The 15,000-nt window shown below is 45.2% G+C and overlaps 12 non-coding genes across 12 annotated transcripts; 7 read left to right on the top strand and 5 right to left on the bottom strand.

The window, feature by feature from the left end:
* Positions 1–1,681: 1,681 nt before the first annotated feature.
* On the top strand, positions 1,682–1,788 carry LOC144765280 (U6 spliceosomal RNA). The gene has a single exon (XR_013597283.1). It is a non-coding gene; the product is annotated as a U6 spliceosomal RNA (small nuclear RNA).
* Positions 1,789–2,808: 1,020 nt separating this feature from the next.
* TRNAR-ACG (transfer RNA arginine (anticodon ACG)) lies at positions 2,809–2,881 on the bottom strand. Its single transcript has one exon. It is a non-coding gene; the product is annotated as a tRNA-Arg (tRNA).
* Positions 2,882–3,597: 716 nt separating this feature from the next.
* LOC144765333 (U6 spliceosomal RNA) lies at positions 3,598–3,704 on the top strand. The gene has a single exon (XR_013597334.1). It is a non-coding gene; the product is annotated as a U6 spliceosomal RNA (small nuclear RNA).
* Positions 3,705–5,491: 1,787 nt separating this feature from the next.
* Positions 5,492–5,598, top strand: LOC144765318 (U6 spliceosomal RNA). Its single transcript, XR_013597320.1, has one exon. It is a non-coding gene; the product is annotated as a U6 spliceosomal RNA (small nuclear RNA).
* A 1,008-nt stretch (positions 5,599–6,606) lies between these two features.
* TRNAR-ACG (transfer RNA arginine (anticodon ACG)) lies at positions 6,607–6,679 on the bottom strand. The gene has a single exon. It is a non-coding gene; the product is annotated as a tRNA-Arg (tRNA).
* A 714-nt stretch (positions 6,680–7,393) lies between these two features.
* LOC144765375 (U6 spliceosomal RNA) lies at positions 7,394–7,500 on the top strand. Its single transcript, XR_013597374.1, has one exon. It is a non-coding gene; the product is annotated as a U6 spliceosomal RNA (small nuclear RNA).
* Positions 7,501–8,520: 1,020 nt separating this feature from the next.
* Positions 8,521–8,593, bottom strand: TRNAR-ACG (transfer RNA arginine (anticodon ACG)). The gene has a single exon. It is a non-coding gene; the product is annotated as a tRNA-Arg (tRNA).
* Positions 8,594–9,305: 712 nt separating this feature from the next.
* On the top strand, positions 9,306–9,412 carry LOC144765167 (U6 spliceosomal RNA). The gene has a single exon (XR_013597177.1). It is a non-coding gene; the product is annotated as a U6 spliceosomal RNA (small nuclear RNA).
* A 1,786-nt stretch (positions 9,413–11,198) lies between these two features.
* On the top strand, positions 11,199–11,305 carry LOC144765337 (U6 spliceosomal RNA). The gene has a single exon (XR_013597338.1). It is a non-coding gene; the product is annotated as a U6 spliceosomal RNA (small nuclear RNA).
* Positions 11,306–12,324: 1,019 nt separating this feature from the next.
* TRNAR-ACG (transfer RNA arginine (anticodon ACG)) lies at positions 12,325–12,397 on the bottom strand. The gene has a single exon. It is a non-coding gene; the product is annotated as a tRNA-Arg (tRNA).
* Positions 12,398–13,111: 714 nt separating this feature from the next.
* LOC144765253 (U6 spliceosomal RNA) lies at positions 13,112–13,218 on the top strand. The gene has a single exon (XR_013597257.1). It is a non-coding gene; the product is annotated as a U6 spliceosomal RNA (small nuclear RNA).
* A 1,019-nt stretch (positions 13,219–14,237) lies between these two features.
* Positions 14,238–14,310, bottom strand: TRNAR-ACG (transfer RNA arginine (anticodon ACG)). The gene has a single exon. It is a non-coding gene; the product is annotated as a tRNA-Arg (tRNA).
* Positions 14,311–15,000: the final 690 nt, after the last annotated feature.

The following is a 15,000-nucleotide window of genomic DNA, read 5'->3' as shown; positions in this document are numbered from 1 at the left end:
CTCAACATTTTTAATGTATTTGCCTTGCAGTAAAAAAGGTGCGCTCTATGTCCAGCTGCATTTAGCAAGGAAGCCTGCAGGACTTCTGGGACTTTTCTTTCTCTTTTTCAGCCTCCCTGTCATTATTCTTCACCACCCCTAAATCTATACTGCTACCAGTGATGAGTTGCTTTGTGGGAAGCAGGACAAAGAGAAGGGCAGGGCCTATGCAAATGATGGCCTTAGGGATGTCTGGGAGTCCCTTTCAGCAGTACTGTTAAAATCTGCCTTGCAACCAGATTGGTCGGGTAAGCTGAAAAACACCATGCCAGATTGGGCACCAGGTCTCTAGGCGCTTGGAAGACATATTGGGTCTACATCCCTCAGTTTCTGAGCTCCAAGAAATGTTCACCCTCCACCCTAATAGAGAGGTCTTGGCCGATCGTGGCCAGAGGGGCTGAGAGGGGAAAAAGGTAGCAGGGCAAGATGCTCATGGTTCTGCTTTAATAATGGACCAACTTCCTCTCTCTCCTTAGCTGTGCTTCTGCCTGGCTACTGGGGCTACCAGTTGTAAGCCTGCAGCCCACAAGGAGCTGGTTTGTCCCTCTCACACATGTAAATGGGTAAGCATTCAATTGCACACACCTGCCTGCGTCCACAGACCCTTGCACACACACTTTTGTCAACAAGCTTTCTTTGTAGTTAAGAGAATCAGGGACCCATGTTGAAATACAAAAGCAGCACACCACGTGACGCCATCACATAGAGTCCAGCAGCAAATGGGAAACGTTTAACTAGCCGTGGTCCTATTACTGCAGCTCTACCGTAGAACATCTGCTGGATGAGTCCTCCTGGAGAATATTGAACCTACAACAAGTCTGAGGTAAATAGGAATATAATGAAACAGGAACCTACAACTCTTCCAAGCCAGATAGGAGTCGAACCTACAATCTTCTGATCCGTAGTCAGACGTGTTATCCGTTGCGCCACTGGCCCTATGTAGACATACCCATCCTTTTGTCCTTAAGAGGGCTAGAAAGTGTGTGTGTGAAGGCACAAGGAAACCCATCTGACCTCCTGAAAGTCTGTTCTGTGAGGGTTTCCTAAGTTGTACAAAGGACTTTAGGAGAAGGAAGGACCTAAAATCTAGGCGAAATGGTCCTAGATCCAAGGAAATCTTTTAGATCAGGCTCAGTTTCTTAACTAGTCTGCATTAACATAATCAGTTCCCGGTCTGTGTGGGGCTGAGCTTGTGAACTCCTTAGTAATTAGGCGGATACAACAAAAAGGGGTTTAATATTACAATACAGGTTAAAATTCAGACACCTTGTCGTAGGCTCACCTTGTCCGGGGACCCAGGCATGCTGCCTTTCCACTCTCAGAGCACTTCACCTAACCTACTGTGCAGCTGTTTCACCTTTAATATCACTGTTCCACAGGCAGCGTGATGTCACAATGCTCCTTGTCTGTAGCCCAAACCATGAGCCTTTGCAACCCTGACATAATCTACATACTTACGGTGTGTGAAGTCTTGGACCACAAATGCAGTGAAGAATAATAGATTGCTACTCTTCAGACATGTTTGCCCATTGGGTCAGATTTGAATGCTTACTGGCCATCTGAGCATCTCTGCCAGGCCACCCTATGTCTAGAGACTGTAGATTTAGAGAGTTTATAAACATTGTCAGTTCATCAATAAAGTGTGCTCGCTTCGGCAGCACATATACTAAAATTGGAACGATACAGAGAAGATTAGCATGGCCCATGCGCAAGGATGACATGCAAATTCGTGAAGCGTTCCATATTTTAAACAGTTTTTAGGAGAGAAATCTTTTTTGTTTTCAAGACTAATTAAAATATTAAAGCAGGTTCCAGTCCTGTGTCATGTAATATGTATTTTTCAATTAGTCTCTCCTCAACATTTTTAATGTATTTGCCTTGCAGTAAAAAAGGTGCGCTCTATGTCCAGCTGCATTTAGCAAGGAAGCCTGCAGGACTTCTGGGACTTTTCTTTCTCTTTTTCAGCCTCCCTGTCATTATTCTTCACCACCCCTAAATCTATACTGCTACCAGTGATGAGTTGCTTTGTGGGAAGCAGGACAAAGAGAAGGGCAGGGCCTATGCAAATGATGGCCTCAGGGATGTCTGGGAGTCCCTTTCAGCAGTACTGTTAAAATCTGCCTTGCAACCAGATTGGTCGGGTAAGCTGAAAAACACCATGCCAGATTGGGCACCAGGTCTCTAGGCGCTTGGAAGACATATTGGGTCTACATCCCTCAGTTTCTGAGCTCCAAGAAATGTTCACCCTCCACCCTAATAGAGAGGTCTTGGCCGATCGTGGCCGAGAGGGGCTGAGAGGGGAAAAAGGTAGCAGGGCAAGATGCTCATGGTTCTGCTTTAATAATGGACCAACTTCCTCTCTCTCCTTAGCTGTGCTTCTGTCTGGCTACTGGGGCTACCAGTTGTAAGCCTGCAGCCCACAAGGAGCTGGTTTGTCCCTCTCACACATGTAAATGGGTAAGCATTCAATTGCACACACCTCCCTGCGTCCACAGACCCTTGAACACACACTTTTGTCAACAAGCTTTTTTTGTAGTTAAGAGAATCAGGGACCCATGTTGAAATACAAAAGCAGCACACCACGTGACGGCCATCACATAGAGTCCAGCAGCAAATGGGAAATGTTTAACTAGCCGTGGTCCTATTACTGCAGCTCTACCGTAGAACATCTGCTGGATGAGTCCTCTTGGAGAATATTGAACCTACAACAAGTCTGAGGTAAATAGGAATTAAACAGGAATATAATGAAACAGGGACCTACAACTCTTCCGAGCCAGATAGGAGTCGAACCTACAATCTTCTGATCCGTAGTCAGACGCGTTACCCGTTGCGCCACTGGCCCTATGTAGACATACCCATCCTTTTGTCCTTAAGAGGGCTAGAAAGTGTGTGTGTGTGTGTGTGTGAAGGCACAAGGAAACCCATCTGACCTCCTGAAAGTCTGTTCTGTGAGGGTTTCCTAAGTTGTACAAAGGACTTTAGGAGAAGGAAGGACCTAAAATCTAGGCGAAATGGTCCTAGATCCAAGGAAATCTTTTAGATCAGGCTCAGTTTCTTAACTAGTCTGCATTAACATAATCAGTTCCCGGTCTGTGTGGGGCTGAGCTTGTGAACTCCTTAGTAATTAGGCGGATACAACAAAAAGGGGTTTAATATTACAATACAGGTTAAAATTCAGACACCTTGTCGTAGGCTCACCTTGTCCGGGGACCCAGGCATGCTGCCTTTCCACTCTCAGAGCACTTCACCTAACCTACTGTGCAGCTGTTTCACCTTTAATATCACTGTTCCACAGGCAGCGTGATGTCACAATGCTCCTTGTCTGTAGCCCAAACCATGAGCCTTTGCAACCCTGACATAATCTACATACTTACGGTGTGTGAAGTCTTGGACCACAAATGCAGTGAAGAATAATAGATTGCTACTCTTCAGACATGTTTGCCCATTGGGTCAGATTTGAATGCTTACTGGCCATCTGAGCATCTCTGCCAGGCCACCCTATGTCTAGAGACTGTAGATTTAGAGAGTTTATAAACATTGTCAGTTCATCAATAAAGTGTGCTCGCTTCGGCAGCACATATACTAAAATTTAAACGATACAGAGAAGATTAGCATGGCCCATGCGCAAGGATGACATGCAAATTCGTGAAGCGTTCCATATTTTAAACAGTTTTTAGGAGAGAAATCTTTTTTGTTTTCAAGACTAATTAAAATATTAAAGCAGGTTCCAGTCCTGTGTCATGTAATATGTATTTTTCAATTAGTCTCTCCTCAACATTTTTAATGTATTTGCCTTGCAGTAAAAAAGGTGCGCTCTATGTCCAGCTGCATTTAGCAAGGAAGCCTGCAGGACTTCTGGGACTTTTCTTTCTCTTTTTCAGCCTCCCTGTCATTATTCTTCACCACCCCTAAATCTATACTGCTACCAGTGATGAGTTGCTTTGTGGGAAGCAGGACAAAGAGAAGGGCAGGGCCTATGCAAATGATGGCCTCAGGGATGTCTGGGAGTCCCTTTCAGCAGTACTGTTAAAATCTGCCTTGCAACCAGATTGGTCGGGTAAGCTGAAAAACACCATGCCAGATTGGGCACCAGGTCTCTAGGCGCTTGGAAGACATATTGGGTCTACATCCCTCAGTTTCTGAGCTCCAAGAAATGTTCACCCTCCACCCTAATAGAGAGGTCTTGGCCGATCGTGGCCAAAGGGGCTGAGAGGGGAAAAAGGTAGCAGGGCAAGATGCTCATGGTTCTGCTTTAATAATGGACCAACTTCCTCTCTCTCCTTAGCTGTGCTTCTGCCTGGCTACTGGGGCTACCAGTTGTAAGCCTGCAGCCCACAAGGAGCTGGTTTGTCCCTCTCACACATGTAAATGGTTAAGCATTCAATTGCACACACCTGCCTGCGTCCACAGACCCTTGCACACACACTTTTGTCAACAAGCTTTCTTTGTAGTTAAGAGAATCAGGGACCCATGTTGAAATACAAAAGCAGCACACCACGTGACGGCCATCACATAGAGTCCAGCAGCAAATGGGAAACGTTTAACTAGCCGTGGTCCTATTACTGCAGCTCTACCGTAGAACATCTGCTGGATGAGTCCTCCTGGAGAATATTGAACCTACAACAAGTCTGAGGTAAATAGGAATATAATGAAACAGGGACCTACAACTCTTCCGAGCCAGATAGGAGTCGAACCTACAATCTTCTGATCCGTAGTCAGACGTGTTATCCGTTGCGCCACTGGCCCTATGTAGACATACCCATCCTTTTGTCCTTAAGAGGGCTAGAAAGTGTGTGTGTGAAGGCACAAGGAAACCCATCTGACCTCCTGAAAGTCTGTTCTGTGAGGGTTTCCTAAGTTGTACAAAGGACTTTAGGAGAAGGAAGGACCTAAAATCTAGGCGAAATGGTCCTAGATCCAAGGAAATCTTTTAGATCAGGCTCAGTTTCTTAACTAGTCTGCATTAACATAATCAGTTCCCGGTCTGTGTGGGGCTGAGCTTGTGAACTCCTTAGTAATTAGGCGGATACAACAAAAAGGGGTTTAATATTACAATACAGGTTAAAATTCAGACACCTTGTCGTAGGCTCACCTTGTCCGGGGACCCAGGCATGCTGCCTTTCCACTCTCAGAGCACTTCACCTAACCTACTGTGCAGCTGTTTCACCTTTAATATCACTGTTCCACAGGCAGCGTGATGTCACAATGCTCCTTGTCTGTAGCCCAAACCATGAGCCTTTGCAACCCTGACATAATCTACATACTTACGGTGTGTGAAGTCTTGGACCACAAATGCAGTGAAGAATAATAGATTGCTACTCTTCAGACATGTTTGCCCATTGGGTCAGATTTGAATGCTTACTGGCCATCTGAGCATCTCTGCCAGGCCACCCTATGTCTAGAGACTGTAGATTTAGAGAGTTTATAAACATTGTCAGTTCATCAATAAAGTGTGCTCGCTTCGGCAGCACATATACTAAAATTGGAACGATACAGAGAAGATTAGCATGGCCCATGCTCAAGGATGACATGCAAATTCGTGAAGCGTTCCATATTTTAAACAGTTTTTAGGAGAGAAATCTTTTTTGTTTTCAAGACTAATTAAAATATTAAAGCAGGTTCCAGTCCTGTGTCATATAATATGTATTTTTCAATTAGTCTCTCCTCAACATTTTTAATGTATTTGCCTTGCAGTAAAAAAGGTGCGCTCTATGTCCAGCTGCATTTAGCAAGGAAGCCTGCAGGACTTCTGGGACTTTTCTTTCTCTTTTTCAGCCTCCCTGTCATTATTCTTCACCACCCCTAAATCTATACTGCTACCAGTGATGAGTTGCTTTGTGGGAAGCAGGACAAAGAGAAGGGCAGGGCCTATGCAAATGATGGCCTCAGGGATGTCTGGGAGTCCCTTTCAGCAGTACTGTTAAAATCTGCCTTGCAACCAGATTGGTTGGGTAAGCTGAAAAACACCATGCCAGATTGGGCACCAGGTCTCTAGGCGCTTGGAAGACATATTGGGTCTACATCCCTCAGTTTCTGAGCTCCAAGAAATGTTCACCCTCCACCCTAATAGAGAGGTCTTGGCCGATCGTGGCTGAGAGGGGCTGAGAGGGAAAAAGGTAGCAGGGCAAGATGCTCATGGTTCTGCTTTAATAATGGACCAACTTCCTCTCTCTCCTCAGCTGTGCTTCTGCCTGGCTACTGGGGCTACCAGTTGTAAGCCTGCAGCCCACAAGGAGCTGGTTTGTCCCTCTCACACAAGTAAATGGGTAAGCATTCAATTGCACACACCTCCCTGCGTCCACAGACCCTTGCACACACACTTTTGTCAACAAGCTTTTTTTGTAGTTAAGAGAATCAGGGACCCATGTTGAAATACAAAAGCAGCACACCACGTGACGGCCATCACATAGAGTCCAGCAGCAAATGGGAAACGTTTAACTAGCCGTGGTCCTATTACTGCAGCTCTACCATAGAACATCTGCTGGATGAGTCCTCCTGGAGAATATTGAACATACAACAAGTCTGAGGTAAATAGGAATATAATGAAACAGGGACCTACAACTCTTCCGAGCCAGATAGGAGTCGAACCTACAATCTTCTGATCCGTAGTCAGACGCGTTATCCGTTGCGCCACTGGCCCTATGTAGACATACCCATCCTTTTGTCCTTAAGAGGGCTAGAAAGTGTGTGTGTGTGTGTGTGAAGGCACAAGGAAACCCATCTGACCTCCTGAAAGTCTGTTCTGTGAGGGTTTCCTAAGTTGTACAAAGGACTTTAGGAGAAGGAAGGACCTAAAATCTAGGCGAAATGGTCCTAGATCCAAGGAAATCTTTTAGATCAGGCTCAGTTTCTTAAATAGTCTGCATTAACATAATCAGTTCCCAGTCTGTGTGGGGCTGAGCTTGTGAACTCCTTAGTAATTAGGCGAATACAAATAAAAGGGGTTTAATATTACAATACAGGTTAAAATTCAGACACCTTGTCGTAGGCTCACCTTGTCCGGGGACCCAGGCATGCTGCCTTTCCACTCTCAGAGCACTTCACCTAACCTACTGTGCAGCTGTTTCACCCTTAATATCACTGTTCCACAGGCAGCGTGATGTCACAATGCTCCTTGTCTGTAGCCCAAACCATGAGCCTTTGCAACCCTGACATAATCTACATACTTACGGTGTGTGAAGTCTTGGACCACAAATGCAGTGAAGAATAATAGATTGCTACTCTTCAGACATGTTTGCCCATTGGGTCAGATTTGAATGCTTACTGGCCATCTGAGCATCTCTGCCAGGCCACCCTATGTCTAGAGACTGTAGATTTAGAGAGTTTATAAACATTGTCAGTTCATCAATAAAGTGAGCTCGCTTCGGCAGCACATATACTAAAATTGGAACGATACAGAGAAGATTAGCATGGCCCATGCGCAAGGATGACACGCAAATTCGTGAAGCGTTTGCTATTTTAAACAGTTTTTAGGAGAGAAATCTTTTTTGTTTTCAAGACTAATTAAAATAATAAAGCAGGTTCCAGTCCTGTGTCATGTAATATGTATTTTTCAATTAGTCTCTCCTCAACATTTTTAATGTATTTGCCTTGCAGTAAAAAAGGTGCGCTCTATGTCCAGCTGCATTTAGCAAGGAAGCCTGCAGGACTTCTGGGACTTTTCTTTCTCTTTTTCAGCCTCCCTGTCATTATTCTTCACCACCCCTAAATCTATACTGCTACCAGTGATGAGTTGCTTTGTGGGAAGCAGGACAAAGAGAAGGGCAGGGCCTATGCAAATGATGGCCTCAGGGATGTCTGGGAGTCCCTTTCACAGTACTGTTAAAATCTGCCTTGCAACCAAATTGGTCGGGTAAGCTGAAAAACACCATGCCAGATTGGGCACCAGGTCTCTAGGCGCTTGGAAGACATATTGGGTCTACATCCCTCAGTTTCTGAGGTCCAAGAAATGTTCACCCTCCACCCTAATAGAGAGGTCTTGGCTGATCGTGGCCAATCGTGGCTGAGAGGGGAAAAAGGTAGCAGGGCAAGATGCTCATGGTTCTGCTTTAATAATTGACCAACTTCCTCTCTCTCCTTAGCTGTGCTTCTGCCTGGCTAATGGGGCTACCAGTTGTAAGCCTGCAGCCCACAAGGAGCTGGTTTGTCCCTCTCACACATGTAAATTGGTAAGCATTCAATTGCACACACCTGCCTGCGTCCACAGACCCTTGCACACACACTTTTGTCATCAAGCTTTTTTTTGTAGTTAAGAGAATCAGGGACCCATGTTGAAATACAAAAGCAGCACACCACGTGACGGCCATCACATAGAGTCCAGCAGCAAATGGGAAACGTTTAACTAGCCGTGGTCCTATTACTGCAGCTCTACCGTGGAACATCTGCTGGATGAGTCCTCCTGGAGAATATTGAACCTACAACAAGTCTGAGGTAAATAAGAATTCCACAGGAATATAATGAAACAGGGACCTACAACTCTTCCGAGCCAGATAGGAGTCGAACCTACAATCTTCTGATCCGTGGTCAGACGCGTTATCCATTGCGCCACTGGCCCAATGTAGACATACCCATCCTTTTGTCCTTAAGAGGGCTAGAAAGTGTGTGTGTGTGTGTGAAGGCACAAGGAAACCCATCTGACCTCCTGAAAGTCTGTTCTGTGAGGGTTTCCTAAGTTGTACAAAGGACTTTAGGAGAAGGAAGGACCTAAAATCTAGGCGAAATGGTCCTAGATCCAAGGAAATCTTTTAGATCAGGCTCAGTTTCTTAAATAGTCTGCATTAACATAATCAGTTCCCGGTCTGTGTGGGGCTGAGCTTGTGAACTCCTTAGTAATTAGGCGGATACAACAAAAAGGGGTTTAATATTACAATACAGGTTAAAATTCAGACACCTTGTCGTAGGCTCAACTTGTCCGGGGACCCAGGCATGCTGCCTTTCCACTCTCAGAGCACTTCACCTAACCTACTGTGCAGCTGTTTCACCTTTAATATCACTGTTCCACAGGCAGCGTGATGTCACAATGCTCCTTGTCTGTAGCCCAAACCATGAGCCTTTGCAACCCTGACATAATGTACATACTTACGGTGTGTGAAGTCTTGGACCACAAATGCAGTTAAGAATAATAGATTGCTACTCTTCAGACATTTTTGCCCATTGGTTCAGATTTGAATGCTTACTGGCCATCTGAGCATCTCTGCCAGGCCACCCTATGTCTAGAGACTGTAGATTTAGAGAGTTTATAAACATTGTCAGTTCATCAATGAAGTGTGCTAGCTTCGGCAGCACATATACTAAAATTGGAACGATACAGAGAAGATTAGCATGGCCCCTGCGCAAGGATGACATGCAAATTCGTGAAGCGTTCCATATTTTAAACAGTTTTTAGGAGAGAAATCTTTTTTGTTTTCAAGACTAATTAAAATAATAAAGCAGGTTCCAGTCCTGTGTCATGTAATATGTATTTTTCAATTAGTCTCTCCTCAACATTTTTAATGTATTTGCCTTGCAGTAAAAAAGGTGCGCTCTATGTCCAGCTGCATTTAGCAAGGAAGCCTGCAGGACTTCTGGGACTTTTCTTACTCTTTTTCAGCCTCCCTGTCATTATTCTTCACCACCCCTAAATCTGTACTGCCACCAGTGATGAGTTGTTTTGTGGGAAGCAGGACAAAGAGAAGGGCAGGGCCTATGCAAATGATGGCCTCAGGGATGTCTGGGAGTCCCTTTCAGCAGTACTGTTAAAATCTGCCTTGCAACCAGATTGGTCGGGTAAGCTGAAAAACACCATGCCAGATTGGGCACAGGTCTCTAGGCGCTTGGAAGACATATTGGGTCTACATCCCTCAGTTTCTGAGCTCCAAGAAATGTTCACCCTCCACCCTAATAGAGAGGTCTTGGCCGATCGTGGCCAGAGGGGCTGAGAGGGGAAAAAGGTAGCAGGGCAAGATGCTCATGGTTCTGCTTTAATAATGGACCAACTTCCTCTCTCTCCTTAGCTGTGCTTCTGCCTGGCTACTGGGGCTACCAGTTGTAAGCCTGCAGCCCACAAGGAGCTGGTTTGTCCCTCTCACACATGTAAATGGGTAAGCATTCAATTGCACACACCTGCCTGCGTCCACAGACCCTTGCACACACACTTTTGTCAACAAGCTTTCTTTGTAGTTAAGAGAATCAGGGACCCATGTTGAAATACAAAAGCAGCACACCACGTGACGGCCATCACATAGAGTCTAGCAGCAAATGGGAAACGTTTAACTAGCCGTGGTCCTATTACTGCAGCTCTACCGTAGAACATCTGCTGGATGAGTCCTCCTGGAGAATATTGAACCTACAACAAGTCTGAGGTAAATAGGAATATAATGAAACAGGGAACTACAACTCTTCCGAGCCAGATAGGAGTCGAACCTACAATCTTCTGATCCGTAGTCAGACGTGTTATCCGTTGCGCCACTGGCCCTATGTAGACATACCCATCCTTTTGTCCTTAAGAGGGCTAGAAAGTGTGTGTGTGAAGGCACAAGGAAACCCATCTGACCTCCTGAAAGTCTGTTCTGTGAGGGTTTCCTAAGTTGTACAAAGGACTTTAGGAGAAGAAAGGACCTAAAATCTAGGCGAAATGGTCCTAGATCCAAGGAAATCTTTTAGATCAGGCTCAGTTTCTTAAATAGTCTGCATTAACATAATCAGTTCCCGGTCTGTGTGGGGCTGAGCTTGTGAACTCCTTAGTAATTAGGCGGATACAACAAAAAGGGGTTTAATATTACAATACAGGTTAAAATTCAGACACCTTGTCGTAGGCTCACCTTGTCCGGGGACCCAGGCATGCTGCCTTTCCACTCTCAGAGCACTTCACCTAACCTACTGTGCAGCTGTTTCACCTTTAATATCACTGTTCCACAGGCAGCGTGATGTCACAATGCTCCTTGTCTGTAGCCCAAACCATGAGCCTTTGCAACCCTGACATAATCTACATACTTACGGTGTGTGAAGTCTTGGACCACAAATGCAGTGAAGAATAATAGATTGCTACTCTTCAGACATGTTTGCCCATTGGGTCAGATTTGAATGCTTACTGGCCATCTGAGCATCTCTGCCAGGCCACCCTATGTCTAGAGACTGTAGATTTAGAGAGTTTATAAACATTGTCAGTTCATCAATTAAGTGTGCTCGCTTCGGCAGCACATATACTAAAATTGGAACGATACAGAGAAGATTAGCATGGCCCATGCGCAATGATGACACGCAAATTCGTGAAGCGTTCCATATTTTAAACAGTTTTTAGGAGAGAAATCTTTTTTGTTTTCAAGACTAATTAAAAAAATAAAGCAGGTTCCAGTCCTGTGTCATGTAATATGTATTTTTCAATTAGTCTCTCCTCAACATTTTTAATGTATTTGCCTTGCAGTAAAAAAGGTGCGCTCTATGTCCAGCTGCATTTAGCAAGAGAGCCTGCAGGACTTCTGGGACTTTTCTTTCTCTTTTTCAGCCTCCCTGTCATTATTCTTCACCACCCCTAAATCTATACTGCTACCAGTGATGAGTTGCTTTGTGGGAAGCAGGACAAAGAGAAGGGCAGGGCCTATGCAAATGATGGCCTCAGGGATGTCTGGGAGTCCCTTTCAGCAGTACTGTTAAAATCTGCCTTGCAACCAGATTGGTCGGGTAAGCTGAAAAACACCATGCCAGATTGGGCACAGGTCTCTAGGCGCTTGGAAGACATATTGGGTCTACATCCCTCAGTTTCTGAGCTCCAAGAAATGTTCACCCTCCACCCTAATAGAGAGGTCTTGGCCGATCGTGGCCGAGAGGGGCCGAGAGGGGAAAAAGGTAGCAGGGCAAGATGCTCATGGTTTTGCTTTAATAATGGACCAACTTCCTCTCTCTCCTTAGCTGTGCTTCTGCCTGGCTACTGGGGCTACCAGTTGTAAGCCTGCAGCCCACAAGGATCTGATTTGTCTCTCTCACACATGTAAATGGGTAAGCATTCAATTGCACACACCTGCCTGCGTCCACAGACCCTTGCACACACACTTTTGTCAACAAGCTTTTTTTGTAGTTAATAGAATCAGGGACCCATGTTGAAATAGAAAAGCAGCACACCACGTGACGGCCATCACATAGAGTCCAGCAGCAAATGGGAAACGTTTAACTAGCCGTGGTCCTATTACTGCAGCTCTACCGTGGAACATCTGCTGGATGTGTCCTCCTGGAGAATATTGAACCTACAACAAGTCTGAGGTAAATAAGAATTCCACAGGAATATAATGAAACAGGGACCTACAACTCTTCCGAGCCAGATAGGAGTCGAACCTAGAATCTTCTGATCCGTAGTCAGACGCGTTATCCGTTGCGCCACTGGCCCTATGTAGACATACCCATCCTTTTGTCCTTAAGAGGGCTAGAAAGTGTGTGTGTGTGTGTGTGAAGGCACAAGGAAACCCATCTGACCTCCTGAAAGTCTGTTCTGTGAGGGTTTCCTAAGTTGTACAAAGGACTTTAGGAAAAGGAAGGACCTAAAATCTAGGCGAAATGGTCCTAGATCAAAGGAAATCTTTTAGATCAGGCTCAGTTTCTTAAATAGTCTGCATTAACATAATCAGTTCCCGGTCTGTGTGGGGCTGAGCTTGTGAACTCCTTAGTAATTAGGCGGATACAACAAAAAGGGGTTTAATATTACAATACAGGTTAAAATTCAGACACCTTGTCGTAGGCTCACCTTGTCCGGGGACCCAGGCATGCTGCCTTTCCACTCTCAGAGCACTTCACCTAACCTACTGTGCAGCTGTTTCACCTTTAATATCACTGTTCCACAGGCAGCGTGATGTCACAATGCTCCTTGTCTGTAGCCCAAACCATGAGCCTTTGCAACCCTGACATAATCTACATACTTACGGTGTGTGAAGTCTTGGACCACAAATGCAGTGAAGAATAATAGATTGCTACTCTTCAGACATGTTTGCCCATTGGGTCAGATTTGAATGCTTACTGGCCATCTGAGCATCTCTGCCAGGCCACCCTATGTCTAGAGACTGTAGATTTAGAGAGTTTATAAACATTGTCAGTTCATCAATAAAGTGTGCTCGCTTCGGCAGCACATATACTAAAATTGGAACGATACAGAGAAGATTAGCATGGCCCATGCGCAAGGATGACACGCAAATTCGTGAAGCGTTCCATATTTTAAACAGTTTTTAGGAGAGAAATCTTTTTTGTTTTCAAGACTAATTAAAAAAATAAAGCAGGTTCCAGTCCTGTGTCATGTAATATGTATTTTTCAATTAGTCTCTCCTCAACATTTTTAATGTATTTGCCTTGCAGTAAAAAAGGTGCGCTCTATGTCCAGCTGCATTTAGCAAGGAAGCCTGCAGGACTTCTGGGACTTTTCTTTCTCTTTTTCAGCCTCCCTGTCATTATTCTTCACCACCCCTATATCTATACTGCTACCAGTGATGAGTTGCTTTGTGGGAAGCAGGACAAAGAGAAGGGCAGGGCCTATGCAAATGATGGCCTCAGGGATGTCTGGGAGTCCCTTTCAGCAGTACTGTTAAAATCTGCCTTGCAACCAGATTGGTCGGGTAAGCTGAAAAACACCATGCCAGATTGGGCACAGGTCTCTAGGCGCTTGGAAGACATATTGGGTCTACATCCCTCAGTTTCTGAGCTCCAAGAAATGTTCACCCTGCACCCTAATAGAGAGGTCTTGGCCGATCGTGGCCGAGAGGGGCCGAGAGGGGAAAAAGGTAGCAGGGCAAGATGCTCATGGTTCTGCTTTAATAATGGACCAACTTCCTCTCTCTCCTTAGCTGTGCTTCTGCCTGGCTACTGGGGCTACCAGTTGTAAGCCTGCAGCCCACAAGGATCTGGTTTGTCCCTCTCACACATGTAAATGGGTAAGCATTCAATTGCACACACCTGCCTGCGTCCACAGACCCTTGCACACACACTTTTGTCAACAAGCTTTTTTTGTAGTTAATAGAATCAGGGACCCATGTTGAAATACAAAAGCAGCACACCACGTGACGGCCATCACATAGAGTCCAGCAGCAAATGGGAAACGTTTAACTAGCCGTGGTCCTATTACTGCAGCTCTACCGTGGAACATCTGCTGGATGAGTCCTCCTGGAGAATATTGAACCTACAACAAGTCTGAGGTAAATAAGAATTCCACAGGAATATAATGAAACAGGGACCTACAACTCTTCCGAGCCAGATAGGAGTCGAACCTACAATCTTCTGATCCGTAGTCAGACGCGTTATCCGTTGCGCCACTGGCCCTATGTAGACATACCCATCCTTTTGTCCTTAAGAGGGCTAGAAAGTGTGTGTGTGTGTGTGTGAAGGCACAAGGAAACCCATCTGACCTCCTGAAAGTCTGTTCTGTGAGGGTTTCCTAAGTTGTACAAAGGACTTTAGGAGAAGGAAGGACCTAAAATCTAGGCGAAATGGTCCTAGATCCAAGGAAATCTTTTAGATCAGGCTCAGTTTCTTAAATAGTCTGCATTAACATAATCAGTTCCCGGTCTGTGTGGGGCTGAGCTTGTGAACTCCTTAGTAATTAGGCGGATACAACAAAAAGGGGTTTAATATTACAATACAGGTTAAAATTCAGACACCTTGTCGTAGGCTCACCTTGTCCGGGGACCCAGGCATGCTGCCTTTCCACTCTCACAGCACTTCACCTAACCTACTGTGCAGCTGTTTCACCTTTAATATCACTGTTCCACAGGCAGCGTGATGTCACAATGCTCCTTGTCTGTAGCCCAAACCATGAGCCTTTGCAACCCTGACATAATGTACATACTTACGGTGTGTGAAGTCTTGGACCACAAATGCAGTGAAGAATAATAGATTGCTACTCTTCAGACATTTTTGCCCATTGGTTCAGATTTGAATGCTTACTGGCCATCTGAGCATCTCTGCCAGGCCACCCTATGTCTAGAGACTGTAGATTTAGAGAGTTTATAA

The sequence above is a fragment of the Lissotriton helveticus genome, chromosome 6 (assembly GCF_964261635.1).
Source record: "Lissotriton helveticus chromosome 6, aLisHel1.1, whole genome shotgun sequence".
In the NCBI taxonomy this organism is placed as follows: domain Eukaryota; kingdom Metazoa; phylum Chordata; class Amphibia; order Caudata; family Salamandridae; genus Lissotriton; species Lissotriton helveticus.
This window is presented reverse-complemented; position numbering and strand designations above follow the sequence as displayed.